The sequence below is a fragment of the Procambarus clarkii genome, chromosome 17, assembly GCF_040958095.1.
Source record: "Procambarus clarkii isolate CNS0578487 chromosome 17, FALCON_Pclarkii_2.0, whole genome shotgun sequence".
Classification (NCBI taxonomy): domain Eukaryota; kingdom Metazoa; phylum Arthropoda; class Malacostraca; order Decapoda; family Cambaridae; genus Procambarus; species Procambarus clarkii.
In genome coordinates, this window is record NC_091166.1 from 28,109,408 (window position 1) to 28,126,914 (window position 17,507).

Consider the following 17,507-nt stretch of genomic DNA (forward strand, 5'->3'; position numbering starts at 1 on the left):
ATGGACCCGCCCAAAACGGGGGAGTCCACTCTCACTGTATGTAGAGGACAGATAGAGGTTTGAGGCAAGCATATTGTGTGGTTATTTTTGTTTATGTGTTAAAGGGGAAACAATTTTATTGGAGTGTCGATGGGTTGCAGGTTTGCCTTTGGGAAGAAGTTGCTGAGAACTTCGAAGCCAGCACAGATGAAGTAGTTGATGAGACTCCAAGGTAGTGGAGCAGAGGACCTCGAGCTGTGAGGAGAAGCAGTGAAGAGGAGTGTCACGTGCTTCTGTAGAGGTGGTGAAGCACCATAGTTGCTCGAGGAAACTTCATGGTGTAGCAGCCAAGAGAGCTGTGGAGGAACCTAGCAGAAGTAGTAGAGCACCATAGTTGCTCAAGGAAAACTTCATGATAGCAGCCTGGAGGAGATGCAGAGGATCCTGGTAGTTAAACCCAGAAGAACCTGAAGATATCAGGGTAGTGAACTTCCAGAGGTGGAAAGGAAGTTCTGGTGGATTACTTGTAGGGAGTTGATAGTGTTTGGTTGTCATTAGCGTGCAAGACGCAGTGAGAGGTGAGTGACTGTTTGCATTCTAATGTCAAGGAGTGTTTTATACTGAAGTTTAAGAGTTACAGTCGTAGGCTGGATTACCTATAGACGTATGCATTCTAGGACTGATAGAGTGATCGATTGATCATTGTTGTGTATCAATGAACATTTATACTGATATATGTTATTGCATTCAAATGCTGATTTTCTTTGTACATATTTATAGATACATATATATATTCTCTTGCTGATGGTGCAACAGTGTATGTAGACTTGATCAACTTGAGGTGGTTGATAGTATCAGGTGGTGAACCAGGAGATAGGATACCACTTGGTAAACTGACAATAGAGTTCTGATGGTGTTGGAGAGCAACCTGATTGTAATATTATAGAGTATAGGATTCATTATTACTATATGTGTGTATGTATCGTGTATGTGCTTTGTCCAGTAAATGTATCCCAATTTGCCGGTGTTTGCCCTTGTCCTAGTGAGGCTTCCCAGGAGGTAGTAAAGAAGGAGAGAGAGAGAGAAAGAACCAAGAACCACTGCTGTGGACAGGGTAGGAGGTAATACTAGTAAGTCATAGGGGATTGAGGAGATCATATCTCATAAGGAGAGAGTGGGGAGTCACAGCGGCTCGAGTGGGTGTGTGCACGTGACAACGAGGCTAAGTGTTGGAGCCGCATCCCCTAAACGTGTGACGTTGAGCCCCTCTCCAAGAGCCAGAAGTGCCTAGTGTGATCTCCTAGTATAAGCACTCTACCGAGTTGTGGTTGGGTTGTCCATAGATAAGGATCAACGACGACAACATCAACCAACCCAAAGACTATAATAACACTCACTAGCATCTTCCACACTCACTTCCGTCTTCCACACTCACCAGTATCTTCCACCCTCAATACCATCTTACACACTGTCATCTTCTAAACTCACTACCATTATCCACACTACTATCTTCTACACTCACTATTATCTTCCACACTATCATCTTCCACACTCTCTACCATCTTCCTCACACATTACCATGTTCATCACACTCTACCATCATTCACACACACTACCATCTTCCACACTCACTACTATCTGCCACACTACCATCTTCCACACTCACTACCATCTTCCACACTCACTACTATCTTCCACGCACTCTAACATCTTCCATACTCACTACCATCTTCCACACTATCATCTTCCACACTCACTACCGTCTTCCTCCCACATTACCATCTTTCACACACATTACCGTCTTTCACACACACTACCATCTTCCACACTATCATCTTCCACACTAACTACTATCTTCCACACTCACTACCGTCTTCCTCCCACATTACCATCTTTCACACACACTACTATCTTCCACACATACTACCATATTCCACACACACTGCCATCTCCCACACTCACTACCATCTTAATCACCCACAGTACTATCTTTCTCACAAAATGACATCTTCCACACTCACTACTATCTTCCACACTCACTACCATCTTCCATACTCACTACCATCTTCCACACTCATTACCATCTTCCACACACACTACCATCTTACACATACACTACTATCTTCCGTACACATTACCATCTTCCACACACACACTACCATCTTCCACATACACCACCATCGTCCACACTAACTAATATCTTCCACACTCACTACCATCTTCCACACTATCATCTTCTACACTCATTACTATCTTCCACACACACTACTTTATTCCACTCACACTACCATCTTCCACACACACACACTACCAACTTCCAGACACACACACACTACCATCTTCATAGCATATTACCGTCTTTCACACTACCATCTTCATAGCATATTACCGTCTTTCACACTACCAACTTCTACACTCACTACCATCTTTCACTCTCACTACTATCTTCTTCACTCACTACCGTCTTCCACACTCACTACCATCTTCCACACTCACTACCATCTTCTACTGACACTACAATCTTCCACTTACACTACCATCTTCCACACTCTACTATCTTTCACTCACACTTACATCTTCCACTCACACTACCCTCTTCCAGTAACACTACAATCTTCCACACTCACTACCATCTTTCACACACACTACAATCATCCACACACACTACCATCTTCCACACTCACTATCATCTTCCACACTCACTACCATCTTCCACATTCTACTATCTTTCACACACTCACTACAATCTTCCACATACATTATCATATTCCACATACATTACCATCTTCCACACTCACCATTATCTTCCACTCCCACTACCATCGTTACTACACAATACCATCTTCCACACACTACTATCTTTAACACTAACTACCAGCTTCTTCACACACTACTATCTTCCACACACTCTACCATCTTCCACACACAATAAGATCTTCCACACTACCGTCTTCCACGCACACTACCATTTTCCACATTCACTACCATCTTCCACACACACTACCATTTACCTCACTATTATCTTTCACTCTCACTATCATCTACCACACACACTACCATCTTCCCCATTCACTACCATCTTCCTCCCCCACTGCTATCTTTTACACTCACTACCATCTTCCACACACACTACCATCTTCCTCACACATTACCATCTTCCACATTCATTTCCATCTTCCACACTCACTATCATCTTCTACAAACACTACCATTTTCCACCCTATCATTTTCCACACACACACACACTACCGCCTTCCTCACACAATACCATCTTCCACACTCAATACGATCTTCCACACTCACGACTATCTTCCTCGCCCACTACTATCTTCCACACACATTACTATCTTTCACACTCACTACCATCTTCCACACTCACTACAATCTTCCTCACACACTACCATCTTCCTCACTCATTACCGTCATCCACACTCACTACCGTCTTCCTCACACACTACAATATTTCACACTCACTACCATCTTCCTCACTAACTACCATCTTCCACACTCACTAATTATCTTCCACACTCACTACCATCTTCCAGACTCACTACCATCTTCCACTCACACTGCCATCTTTCACTTACACTACCATCTTACACTCTTCCAGTCGCACTACAATCTTCCACACTCACTACCATCTTCCACATTTTACCATCTTTCACACACTCACTACAATCTTCCACATACATTACCATCTTCCACATACATTACCATCTTCCACACTCACTATTATCTACCACACTCACTACCATCGTTATTACACAACACCATCTTCCACACGCTACTATTTTTAACACTAACTACCAGCTTCTTCACACACTACTATCTTCCACACACACTACCATCTTCCACACTCACTATTATCTTCCACACACTCTACAATCTTCCACACACACTAAGATATTCCACTCTACCATTTTCCACACTATCTTCCACACTCACTACCATCTTCCTCACATACTGCAATCTTCCTCACTCATTACCATCATCCACAATCACTACCATCTTCCTCACTAACTACCGTCTTTCACACACACACTACAATTTTCCACACACACTTTCATCTTCCACACTCACTACCATCTTCCACACTCACATCCATATTCCACACACACTACCATTTTCTACACTATCGTCTTCCACACACTCACTACCGTCTTCCTCACACAATACTATATTCCACACTCACTAGCATCTTCCACACTCACTTCCGTCTTCCACACTCACCACTAACTTCCACCCTCAATACCATCTTACACACTGTCATCTTCTAAACTCACTACCATCATCCACACTACCATCTTCTACACTCACTATTATCTTCCACACTATCATCTTCCACACTCTCTACCATCTTCCTCACACATTACCATGTTCATCACACTCTACCATCATCTACACACACTACCATCTTCCACACTCACTACTATCTGCCACACTACCATCTTCCACACTCACTACCATCTTCCACACTCACTACTATCTTCCACGCACTCTAACATCTTCCATACTCACTACCATCTTCCACACTATCATCATCCACACTCACTACCGTCTTCCTCCCACATTACCATCTTTCACACACATTACCGTCTTTCACACACACTACCATCTTCCACACTATCATCTTCCACACTAACTACTATCTTCCACACTCACTACCGTCTTCCTCCCACATTACCATCTTTCACACACACTACTATCTTCCACACATACTACCATCTTCCACACACACTGCCATCTCCCACACTCACTACCATCTTAATCACCCACAGTACTATCTTTCTCACACAATGACATCTTCCAGACTCACTACTATCTTCCAGACTCACTACCATCTTCCACACTCACTACCATCTGCCACACTCACTACCATCTTCCACACTCACTACCATCTTCCACACTCACTACCATCTTCCACACTCACTACCATCTTCCACACACAATACCATCTTACACATACACTACTATCTTCCATACACATTACCATCTTCCACACACACACTACCATCTTCCACATACACCACCATCGTCAACACTAACTAATATCTTCCACACTCACTACCATCTTCCACACTATCATCTTCTACACTCATTACTATCTTCCACACACACTACTTTCTTCCACTCACACTACCATCTTCAACACACACACACTACCAACTTCCAGACACACACACACTACCATCTTCATAGCATATTACCGTCTTTCACACTACCATCTTCATAGCATATTACCGTCTTTCACACTACCAACTTCTACACTCACTACCATCTTTCACTCTCACTACTATCTTCTTCGCTCACTACCGTCTTCCACACTCACTACCATCTTCCACACTCACTACCATCTTCTACTGACACTACAATCTTCCACTTACACTACCATCTTCCACACTCTACTATCTTTCACTCACACTTCCATCTTCCACTCACACTACCCTCTTCCAGTAACACTACAATCTTCCACACTCACTACCATCTTTCACAACACTACAATCATCCACACACACTACCATCTTCCACACTCACTATCATCTTCCACACTCACTACCATCTTCCACATTCTACTATCTTTCACACACTCACTACAATCTTCCACATACATTATCATATTCCACATACATTACCATCTTCCACACTCACCATTATCTTCCACTCCCACTACCATCGTTACACAATACCATCTTCCACACACTACTATCTTTAACACTAACTACCATATTCTTCACACACTACTATCTTCCACACACTCTACCATCTTCCACACACAATAATATCTTCCACACTACAGTCTTCCACGCACACTACCATTTTCCACACTCACTACCATCTTCCACACACACTACCATTTACCTCACTATTATCTTTCACTCTCACTATCATCTACCACACACACTACCATCTTCCCCATTCACTACCATCTTCCTCCCCCACTGCTATCTTTTACACTCACTACCATTTTCCACACACACTACCATCTTCCTCACACACTACCATCTTCCACACTCATTTCCATCTTCCACACTCACTATCATCTTCCACAAACACTACCATTTTCCACTCTTATCATTTTCCACACACACACACACTACCGCCTTCCTCACACAATACCATCTTCCACACTCAATACGATCTTCCACACTCACGACTATCTTCCTCGCCCACTACTATCTTCCACACACATTACTATCTTCCTCACTCACTACCATCTTCCACACTCACTACAATCTTCCTCACACACTACCATCTTCCTCACTCATTACCATCATCCACACTCACTACCATCTTCCTCACACACTACAATATTTCACACTCACTACCATCTTCCTCACTAACTACCATCTTCCACACTCACTACCACCTTCCACACTTACTACCATCTTCCACATTCACTACCATCTTCCGCACTCACTAATTATCTTCCACACTCACTACCATCTTCCAGACTCACTACCATCTTCCACTCACACTGCCATCTTTCACTTACACTACCATCTACCACTCACACTACCATTTTCCACACTCACACTACCATTTTCCACACTCATTTCCATCTTCCACTCACACTACCATCTTCGTCACACATTACTATTATCTACACACACTACCAACTTCCACACTCACTACTATCTTCAACACACACTACCATCTTCCTCACTAACTACTATCTTCCATACACACCACCACTACCATACCACTACCCCAGCCTGGCAGAAATTTTAACCGTTACCCCGGTCTGTCCGCCATGCCGTGGTAGTGGCAACACTGAGTCTGTTATGCTGTTTACCCTTGGATGACATTGGTCAAGAAAAACATTGATTTCCAGATTATTTAGGTTATTGCTAAGACCAGTGTGAGAGACAGATATGGGAGATTAGATATTTCAATAATATTTATCTCACATCACGAGATAATTACCAGAAACGTTTATATCGGTCTGTCACGCCATATTAAAGTTAGTAAAGTTAAATACTCGCTGTATCTGTTGTCCTTTGGCGTTGATGTACTTCAGGGTTCCCTGGACGTACACCGGTCCCGTTTATATTTCGTTGCCCTGACGCTTGAAGTCGCAGACGATATCGTCCTTACTCCTCATGTGTAATAGGTGCATTACAGTGGTCGTGTCATTCGATTTCTTAGACGTAATGCAATTAGGAGCATTAATAGCCTGCAGGGAGTAATTGGGGGAATAACGAAGTGTCGCTTTAATATCATAAGCTAAGTCTCCCTTTCTGCCTATTTCCTTTGCAATGATGTTGCATACCGTTTCATGTTCAATACTTGAGTTATGGCCGCCATTCATGAAAATTCTTTCTTGGATATATCCGTCCAGCTTAATGCGCTCAGACCCCAGAATGTTGACAAGACAGAAAATGGCTGACGCTGACGCCACTATGCCAACAGCGTCAGATGGCAAAGATGAACCTCCATTCAGGACTAGGATTTTGCCTGTGGCATTGGAGGTCAGTGCCAGTGCTGCCCTGATGGCCTAGGCAATTACCGAAGACTTGATGCAAGCGAGACCAGCGACTTTTCTGAACATTGAACGTACTCCCCCAGTGTTTCTTAACACCTCTCTTACCTCGTGAGGCAAGAAGGGACTTTTGAGGTTCACGATCTTATAGTACTTCGTAATGTTATTGAAAAGTACTACATAATATTCAATGTCAGTATAGATATCTGAGAAACTATCGAGGAAAGATATAAGTGAGGTGTCTAGATAGGCGACATCGATCACAATTGCGTATTTAAGCCTGATGATCGTTCCTGTAGTTGAATAATAGTGGTTAAACTCTATATCTTTTGGCCAGCTGGACTTCGTGGCTTCTACTTCGCAGAAGATGCATTTTGACACTTTTCGTAAATACATTTTTAAACTGTTTGGGTGCATCTTGCAAGTGTTGCATAATTTCCCTTCAATGGAGGGTACAGCCTCTATGTAGGTAGCTAAGTCCATCGTGCAGCTAAAACTTTGCCACGAACATTCGGCATTTTCTTCCCGTACACCAATGTCGTTCAAAACGAAAGACAAACTGTCAATTATTTTCTAATACGGGGTTACGTTTATTTTTGAGACGATAGATTTTATGCGGTTTTTGGTTACATTATAATCTTCGGCATCGATGTTCTTCATACAATTGAGAACAATCTGGCGGTGGGTGGTCATCATCGCCATGAGAACTGCTACCCTCTGGGAGCAAGAGAATGGGTCGGGGTCAGTTACTGGGATCAGTCTGCCACTGTTAGAAACAGATTCAAATCCGTCAGTAATCTCAGCATCCTCAATACGGATGTCGTCGGGGCATGGGTCATTTTCAGGCTAACTGGTACCATTCGTATAACAACCGGTGTCATCGCTACCCTTATCAATTTCACTATGACTATTATAATTACTACCACCGGTATCACTGGTACAAGCGTTCATCTGTGTAAAACTGTCGTTAATATCGTCGGTGTAATTATTAATTATGCCATAACTGCTATTGTGACACTATTGTGGTACTGTTGTGACAGTACTTTAGTTACTATGAAGACGATCAGTAGTGTCAGTACTGTCAATGTTTTATACTAAGGGGTTGACCTAGTTACCAAGGAAGTCGACAACTTCACATTTTGCCTCCGATTACATCTCTGGTTCCCCTGAAAACCTCCCTGATCCCTCCGAACAAATCTCTGATCCCTCTGAAGAAATCTCTGATCCCTCCAAAGAAATTTTTGATCCCTCCGAAGAAATCTTTGATCCCTCCGAAGACTTTTAAGATTCAACTTAAAATAATTCAGATGCCCCCTAATACTTTTCTGGAGCCTGCGAAGAGACCTCTTGTCCTGAAGCCTCATCCTAGGTATCTGGCTGGCAGCAACTAAAGAAACCTACAATACGGTTAAAGATTTTCTTCAGTTTTAAACCCATGATTTATAATCTAAAAAGAGATATATGAAAAACCCATTTCTTCATATATGAAGATATATATATAAAGACGCTGCATGAATATAGAAGAGTTAGAATCTGATAGGCATTTAGAAGAGTGCGGCGGGGAGAAGATGGTAGTGTGTGGAGGATGGTGGTGTGTGTGGAAGATGGTGGTGTGTGTGGAAGATGGTGGTGTGTGTGGAAGATGGTGGTGTGTGTGGAAGATGGTAGTGTGTGTGGAAGATGGTAGTGTGTGTGGAAGATGGTAGTGTGTGTGGAAGATGGTGGTGTGTGTGGAAGATGGTGGTGTGTGTGAAAGATGGTAGTGTGTGTGGAAGATGGTAGTGTGTGTGGAAGATGGTAGTGTGTGTGGAAGACGATAGTGAATGTGGAAGATGGCAGTGAGTGTGGAAAATGTCAGTGTGTGTGTAAGATTGTAGTGTGTGGAAGATGGTAGTGTGTGTGGAAGATGGTAGTGTGTGTGGAAGATGGTAGTGAGTGTGGAAGATGATAGTGAGTGTGGAAGATGGTAGTGTGTGTGGAAGATGGTAGTGTGTGTGGAAGATGGTAGTATATTTGGAAGATGGTAGTGTGTGTGGAAGATGGTAGTGAGTGTGTGAAGATGGTAGTGTGTGTGGAAGATGGTAGTGTGTGTGGAAGATGGTAGTGAGTGTGTGAAGATGGTAGTGAGTGTGGAAGATGGTAGTGTGTGTGGAAGATGGTAGTGAGTGTGGAAGATGGTAGTGTGTGTGGAAGATGGTAGTGTGTGTGGAAGATGGAAGTGTGTGTGGAAGATGGTAGTGTGTGTGGAAGATGGTAGTGTGTGTGGAAGATGGTAGTGAGTGTGGAAGATGGTAGTGTGTGTGGAAGATGGTAGTGTGTGTGGAAGATGGCAGTGAGTGTGGAAAATGTCAGTGTGTGTGTAAGATGGTAGTGTGTGGAAGATAGTAGTGTGTGTGGAAGACGGCAGTGAGTGTGGAAGATGGTAGTGTGTGTGGAAGATGGTAGTGAGTGTGGAAGATAGTAGTGTGTGGAAGACGGCAGTGAGTGTGGAAGATGGTAGTGTGTGTGGAAGATGGTAGTGAGTGTGGAAGATGGTAGTGTGTGTGGAAGATGGTAGTGAGTGTGTGAAGATGGTAGTGAGTGTGGAAGATGGTAGTGTGTGTGGAAGATGGTAGTGAGTGTGGAAGATGGTAGTGTGTGTGGAAGATGGTAGTGAGTGTGTGAAGATGGTAGTGAGTGTGGAAGATGGTAGTGTGTGTGGAAGATGGTAGTGAGTGTGGAAGATGGTAGTGTGTGTGGAAGATGGTAGTGAGTGTGGAAGATGGTAGTGAGTGTGTGAAGATGGTAGTGTGTGAGGAAGATGGTAGTGAGTGTGGAAGATAATTAGTGAGTGTGGAAGATGGTAGTGAGTGTGTGAAGATGGTAGTGTGTGTGGAAGATTGTAGTGAGTGTGGAAGATAATTAGTGAGTGTGGAAAATGGTAGTGAGTGTGTGAAGATGGTAGTGTGTGTGGAAGATGGTAGTGAGTGTGGAAGATAATTAGTGAGTGTGGAAGATAATTAGTGAGTGTGGAAGATGGTAGTGAATGTGGAAGATGGTAGTGAATGTGGAAGATGGTAGTAAGTGTGAAATATTGTAGTGTGTGAGGAAGACGGTAGTGAGTGTGGATGATGGTAATGAGTGAGGAAGATGGTAGTGTGTGAGGAAGATTGTAGTGAGTGTGGAAGATGGTAGTGTGGAAGATGGTATTGAGTGTGGAAGATAGTAATGTGTGTGGAAGATAGTAGTGGGCGAGGAAGATAGTAGTGAGTGTGGAAGATCGTATTGAGTATGGAAGATGGTATTGTGTGAGGAAGTCGGTAGTGTGTGTGTGTGGAAAATGATAGTGAGGAAGATCTTAGTGTGTGTGGAAGATGGTAGTGAGTGTGGAAGATGGCAGTGTGTGTGAAAGATGGTAGTGTGTGTGGAAGATGGTAGTGTGTGTGGAAGACGGTAGTGAGTGTGGAAGATGGTAGTGAGTGTGGAAGATGGTAGTGAGTGTGGAAGATGGTAGTGTGTGTGGAAGACAGTAGTGTGTGTGAAGATGGTAGTGTGTGTGGAAGACGGTAGTGTGTGTGGAAGACGGTAGTGTGTGCGGAAGATGGTAGTGAGTGTGGAAGATGGTAGTGAGTGTTGAAGATGGTAGTGAGTGTGGAAGATGGTAGTGTGTGTGGAAGACGGTAGTGAGTGTGGAAGATGGTAGTGTGTGTGGAAGATGGTAGTGTGTGTGGAAGATGGTAGTGAGTGTGGAAGATGGTAGTGTGTGTGAAGATGGTAGTGTGTGTGGAAGATGGTAGTGAGTGTGGAAGATGGTAGTGTGTGTGGAAGATGGTAGTGAGTGTGGAAGATGGTAGTGTGTGTGGAAGATGGTAGTGTGTGTGGAAGATGGTAGTGAGTGTGGAAGATGGTAGTGTGTGTGGAAGATGGTAGTGAGTGTGGAAGATGGTAGTGTGTGTGGAAGATGGTAGTGAGTGTGTGAAGATGGTAGTGAGTGTGGAAGATGGTAGTGTGTGTGGAAGATGGTAGTGAGTGTGGAAGATGGTAGTGTGTGTGGAAGATGGTAGTGAGTGTGTGAAGATGGTAGTGAGTGTGGAAGATGGTAGTGTGTGTGGAAGATGGTAGTGAGTGTGGAAGATGGTAGTGTGTGTGGAAGATGGTAGTGAGTGTGGAAGATGGTAGTGAGTGTGGAAGATGGTAGTGAGTGTGGAAGATGGTAGTGTGTGTGGAAGACAGTAGTGTGTGTGAAGATGGTAGTGTGTGTGGAAGACGGTAGTGTGTGTGGAAGACGGTAGTGTGTGCAGAAGATGGTAGTGAGTGTGGAAGATGGTAGTGAGTGTTGAAGATGGTAGTGAGTGTGGAAGATGGTAGTGTGTGTGGAAGACGGTAGTGAGTGTGGAAGATGGTAGTGTGTGTGGAAGATGGTAGTGTGTGTGGAAGATAGTAGTGAGTGTGGAAGATGGTAGTGTGTGTGAAGATGGTAGTGTGTGTGGAAGATGGTAGTGAGTGTGGAAGATGGTAGTGTGTGTGGAAGATGGTAGTGAGTGTGGAAGATGGTAGTGTGTGTGGAAGATGGTAGTGTGTGTGGAAGATGGTAGTGAGTGTGGAAGATGGTAGTGTGTGTGGAAGATGGTAGTGAGTGTGGAAGATGGTAGTGTGTGTGGAAGATGGTAGTGAGTGTGTGAAGATGGTAGTGAGTGTGGAAGATGGTAGTGTGTGTGGAAGATGGTAGTGAGTGTGGAAGATGGTAGTGTGTGTGGAAGATGGTAGTGAGTGTGTGAAGATGGTAGTGAGTGTGGAAGATGGTAGTGTGTGTGGAAGATGGTAGTGAGTGTGGAAGATGGTAGTGTGTGTGGAAGATGGTAGTGAGTGTGGAAGATGGTAGTGAGTGTGTGAAGATGGTAGTGTGTGAGGAAGATGGTAGTGAGTGTGGAAGATAATTAGTGAGTGTGGAAGATGGTAGTGAGTGTGTGAAGATGGTAGTGTGTGTGGAAGATGGTAGTGAGTGTGGAAGATAATTAGTGAGTGTGGAAGATGGTAGTGAGTGTGTGAAGATGGTAGTGTGTGTGGAAGATGGTAGTGAGTGTGGAAGATAATTAGTGAGTGTGGAAGATAATTAGTGAGTGTGGAAGATGGTAGTGAATGTGGAAGATGGTAGTGAATGTGGAAGATGGTAGTAAGTGTGAAATATTGTAGTGTGTGAGGAAGACGGTAGTGAGTGTGGATGATGGTAATGAGTGAGGAAGATGGTAGTGTGTGAGGAAGATTGTAGTGAGTGTGGAAGATGGTAGTGTGGAAGATGGTAGTGAGTGTGGAAGATAGTAATGTGTGTGGAAGATAGTAGTGGGCGAGGAAGATAGTAGTGAGTGTGGAAGATCGTATTGAGTATGGAAGATGGTATTGTGTGAGGAAGTCAGTAGTGTGTGTGTGTGGAAAATGATAGTGTGGAAGATCTTAGTGTGTGTGGAAGATGGTAGTGAGTGTGGAAGATGGCAGTGTGTGTGAAAGATGGTAGTGTGTGTGGAAGATGGTAGTGTGTGTGGAAGACGGTAGTGAGTGTGGAAGATGGTAGTGAGTGTGGAAGATGGTAGTGAGTGTGGAAGATGGTAGTGTGTGTGGAAGACAGTAGTGTGTGTGAAGATGGTAGTGTGTGTGGAAGACGGTAGTGTGTGTGGAAGACGGTAGTGTGTGCGGAAGATGGTAGTGAGTGTGGAAGATGGTAGTGAGTGTTGAAGATGGTAGTGAGTGTGGAAGATGGTAGTGTGTGTGGAAGACGGTAGTGAGTGTGGAAGATGGTAGTGTGTGTGGAAGATGGTAGTGTGTGTGGAAGATGGTAGTGAGTGTGGAAGATGGTAGTGTGTGTGAAGATGGTAGTGTGTGTGGAAGATGGTAGTGAGTGTGGAAGATGGTAGTGTGTGTGGAAGATGGTAGTGAGTGTGGAAGATGGTAGTGTGTGTGGAAGATGGTAGTGTGTGTGGAAGATGGTAGTGAGTGTGGAAGATGGTAGTGTATGTGGAAGATGGTAGTGAGTGTGGAAGATGGTAGTGTGTGTGGAAGATGGTAGTGAGTGTGGAAGATGGTAGTGTGTGTGGAAGATAATAGTGAGTGTGGAAGATGGTAGTGTGTGTGGAAGACGGTAGTGTGTGTGGAAGATGGTAGTGTGTGTGGAAGATGGTAGTGAGTGTGGAAGATGGTAGTGTGTGTGGAAGATGGTAGTGTGTGTGGAAGATGGTAGTGTGTGTGGAAGATGGTAGTGTGTGTGGAAGATGGTAGTGTGTGTGGAAGATGGCAGTGAGTGTGGAAGATGGTAGTGAGTGTGGAAGATGGTAGTGTGTGTGGAAGATGGTAGTGTGTATGGAAGATGGTAGTGTGTGTGGAAGACGGTAGTGTGTGTGGAAGACGGTAGTGAGTGTGGAAGATGGTAGTGTGGATGATGGTAGTGAGGGTGGAAGATAGTGGTGAGTGTGGAAGACGTAAGTGAGTGTGGAAGATGCTAGTGAGTGTGGAAAATTGTAGTGTGTGTGTGAAAGATGGTAGTGTGTGAGGAAGACGGTAGTGAGTGTGGATGATGGTAATGAGTGTGGAAGATAGTGTGGAAAATGGTAGAGTGGAATATCTTAGTGTGTGTGGAAGATGGTAGAGTGTGTGGAAGATAGTAGTGTGTGAAGAAGCTGGTAGTTAGTGTTAAAGATAGTAGCGTGTGGAAGATGGTATTGTGTAATAACGATGGTAGTGAGTGTGGAAGATAATAGTGAGTGTGGAAGATAATAGTGAATGTGGAAGATATTAGTGAGTGTGCAAGATGGTAATATATGTGGAAGATTGTAGTGAGTGTGTGAAAGATGGTAGTGAGTGTGGAAGATTGTAGTGTGACTGGAAGAGGGTAGTGTGAGTGGATGATGGAAGTGTGAGTGAAAGATAGTAGAGTGTGGAAGATGGTAGTGTAAGTGGAAGATTGTAGTGTCAGTAGAAGATGGTAGTGAGTGTGGAAGATGATAGTGAGTGTGGAAAATGGTAGTTAGTGAAGAAGATGGTACTGAGAGTGAAAGATAGTAGTGAGTGTAGAAGATGGTAGTGTGTATTGTTGGGGTTTCACCTCTAAATTATTCTCTACCCTTACTCTGGGGTGAGCAATAGTTATGCTCAAGGTAACTCACCGTAGCCCTGCGGGTCTTCCCTCGATCCTCACGGCGCCACTGCACGCCAGGAGAGTCTCCCAGTCAATCTTAACGGCCTCTTATTAAGAAAGAGTGAGAACACGACTCGATCACATCGACCGTCGTGTGCCCTCCCCAACAATAGGGCTCTACGGTTAATCACAAAGTCGCCAATTGGTGTTTAAGGTGGCCAGTCACACCATCAGTGGACTGGTATATTCAGCGGTAGCCTTGGCAAGGACACACTCAAAAGATCAGGAATCAGGCAGGTACTTATTGTTATCACTCTATGTTTACCAGTATAATATAGCCACAAGATCAATGGAGGGGATGATAAAAACACTAAGATAGTTTTGTATTTTACTTAAAATGTATGAAAGATGTCACAAAGCCAAACAACAACAAATAAATCAGCAAATCCTGACCCGGCCGGAAGTTCCCACGAATAGTCCGCGATCATTAGGTGGCAACACCTCCCCCTCCTCATCAAGTGTCAAGAACAGCTGATCGCAATGGACTCTCCGCGCGAAATTTGCTTGTTTGCTAGATTCACGCGCGCGGTTTCTTTAAATTCTCCAATATTACTAGAAACTCGCACACTCGATATTGGCACAAATAAACCGAATTACTTAGTTACACTGTACTCAGGCTCAAACAGTCTTTTCTACAATCAATTCTACAATGATTCACTGTAATGGTCTTACACTGTTATTTATCCAACAATATATTATGAAATATTAACACGGGAGTTTTCAGTACTTTCTCTCGTGGGCGATAACGCAATAATTCACTGTACTCACAAATGATTATTCACTGAATGAACATAGACATATATATGGTATGTAAATCAATCATCAATACATGGAAAATAAATAGTTTCTGGGCACATAGCCTAACCTCCGAATACTGGCATAATATTATATACAATTTACCACTATATGTTCATATAAAAAAAAACTATAGAAAGATATACACACCACAGTAAATTTATCACTAGTTCCTGGTGCCTGTACACACTAATAATCAACATGAATATTACAAGTACTCTTGATAGTACTGTCTAGCACACTGGTGCTTTACCGTGACATAGGTGAGACTTGCTCACGACATATAAAATCTTCAGGCTAGATAATATTGCCAAATAATATAGCTAACTAAAGGGGAATGGGGAGGGAACTAGAACCACCTACTTCACCCTATCCTCCGATGAGAGTCGAGATGTAGCTCCTGGTCCTCGTGTCGGGAACGCCCCCACACTACACGTCGTCGTGTCCTACCAGAGTGTTACGAACCCGGATCCAACGTCCGAGCCTGGAGCAGTGACAAACACGCCATCTATGGGTCAGCTCCCGAAACCCCCGCCAAACGAACGACGACACCTAGTGAGGACAGCGTGTACTGGCCTCGAGGACCAGTTTCCAGTCTGGTTCAGCACTCAACACCGCCGCTCCTGACCTCTGGTGAGGTGGTGCTCCGACGACAGCGCCATCTATGGACTGGATACGTCAGGTGTTAGTATCTGAGCCTGTGAGTGTGGTGTATTAGTGTCAGTTATTGATGACGTGTCTGCTTACAGAGCCGACCTGGGACCACTGTGTTGAAGGTGAAGGCAGTCTACCCGAGGCAGCCAGTCTCCATACTGTGAAGTTTGCTGCAGCTGTCGTGACGTCGTCCCCCCGGAAGAACACTGTGGTGTGTTAGCCTGCCAGTGGAGTGGCAGTGAAAGGATTTACCCGGGACCGACTGTTGGAGACGATAATCCACTGGGGTATTGAGGACAGGAGGGTGATTGGTGATATCACACGAGACTCCTGTCTAGGGCGTACCCCTTTTATCGTTCGTGGAGTGGCCGTACCAGCCTTGGTGGCTCAGTACCTGCCAGCAGACCTGCTGGACGTGTGGTTGACGGCCTCCACGACGGTGCCCCCAGTGGACCTGTGTTGTGGCTGACCTGTGGCCAGGGTAGGCTCGGCGTTCTCAGAGGACACGTCTTGAGGCCACGAAGAAAGCACCGCGGACTCAGCACCTAGCTTCGAGGATCCATAGTCTCCAGCAGAAGACTACAGTGTTGATCCCCTTTGTAAAGTGTTAATACCCCGCCCCCTTGTGTACGTTTTACTTTTATATATTTAAATGGTGATGGTGAACATTATATTATATTAAGTTCTTAGCTTTCTTTCCCTACTCCCTTTAAGTTACTTGCGTCACGGATCTCATCCCTTGATAGCCACTACTGGCTTGGGAACGGATACATATATCTTCCTCTAACAACATCAGAGTGAGAACCCCGTTGCGTCCCGAGAGGGCCGTAACACAGAGCCTCTCGTCGTCACACCGTTTAGCGTGTCGTCTCCGTGCCTCCTCACTGCAGGTCCGTCCTCCTTCTTAACTTCTTGAAGGTTGGAGTCGGTCTCCTGGCCGTCGTCTTCTCCCAGCAACGGCTGTCGCCTACGTCTCAGCTACAGTCGTTCGGTTTCCCCAAATAGTCCTCTCTTCCTCAGCTACCCAGTGGCTCTGTCAGCCACTACGCTGTCACGAACTGGTGAATTGCCACAGACGTCACGTACGTCACTGCACGGCTTCACTGCTACTGGCACAGTACCTGACTGGAGCACTTGTTGCTCAAATAACCGTCAATTCCCTCTTCTGGTTCAACACATGAACTAGGGAAGACTTCTCAGAGCACTGGCGGACTTCAGATGACGCGTAAATCCACGGGAGCGAGGTACAACTGTCCTACTGACAAGACCATCCGTCGCACGTCCGACCTCTATGACGTGTCGTATCTGACTGCTGGCGCCAGCCCGGCGCGCTGGCCGGACCCCCTTCCTTCGTGACGTCACTTTTACTATGGGAGGTTTTCATTGGCTCCCGGTGCCACACTGCTGTCGGTGACCAATCCGGTGCCACTGACG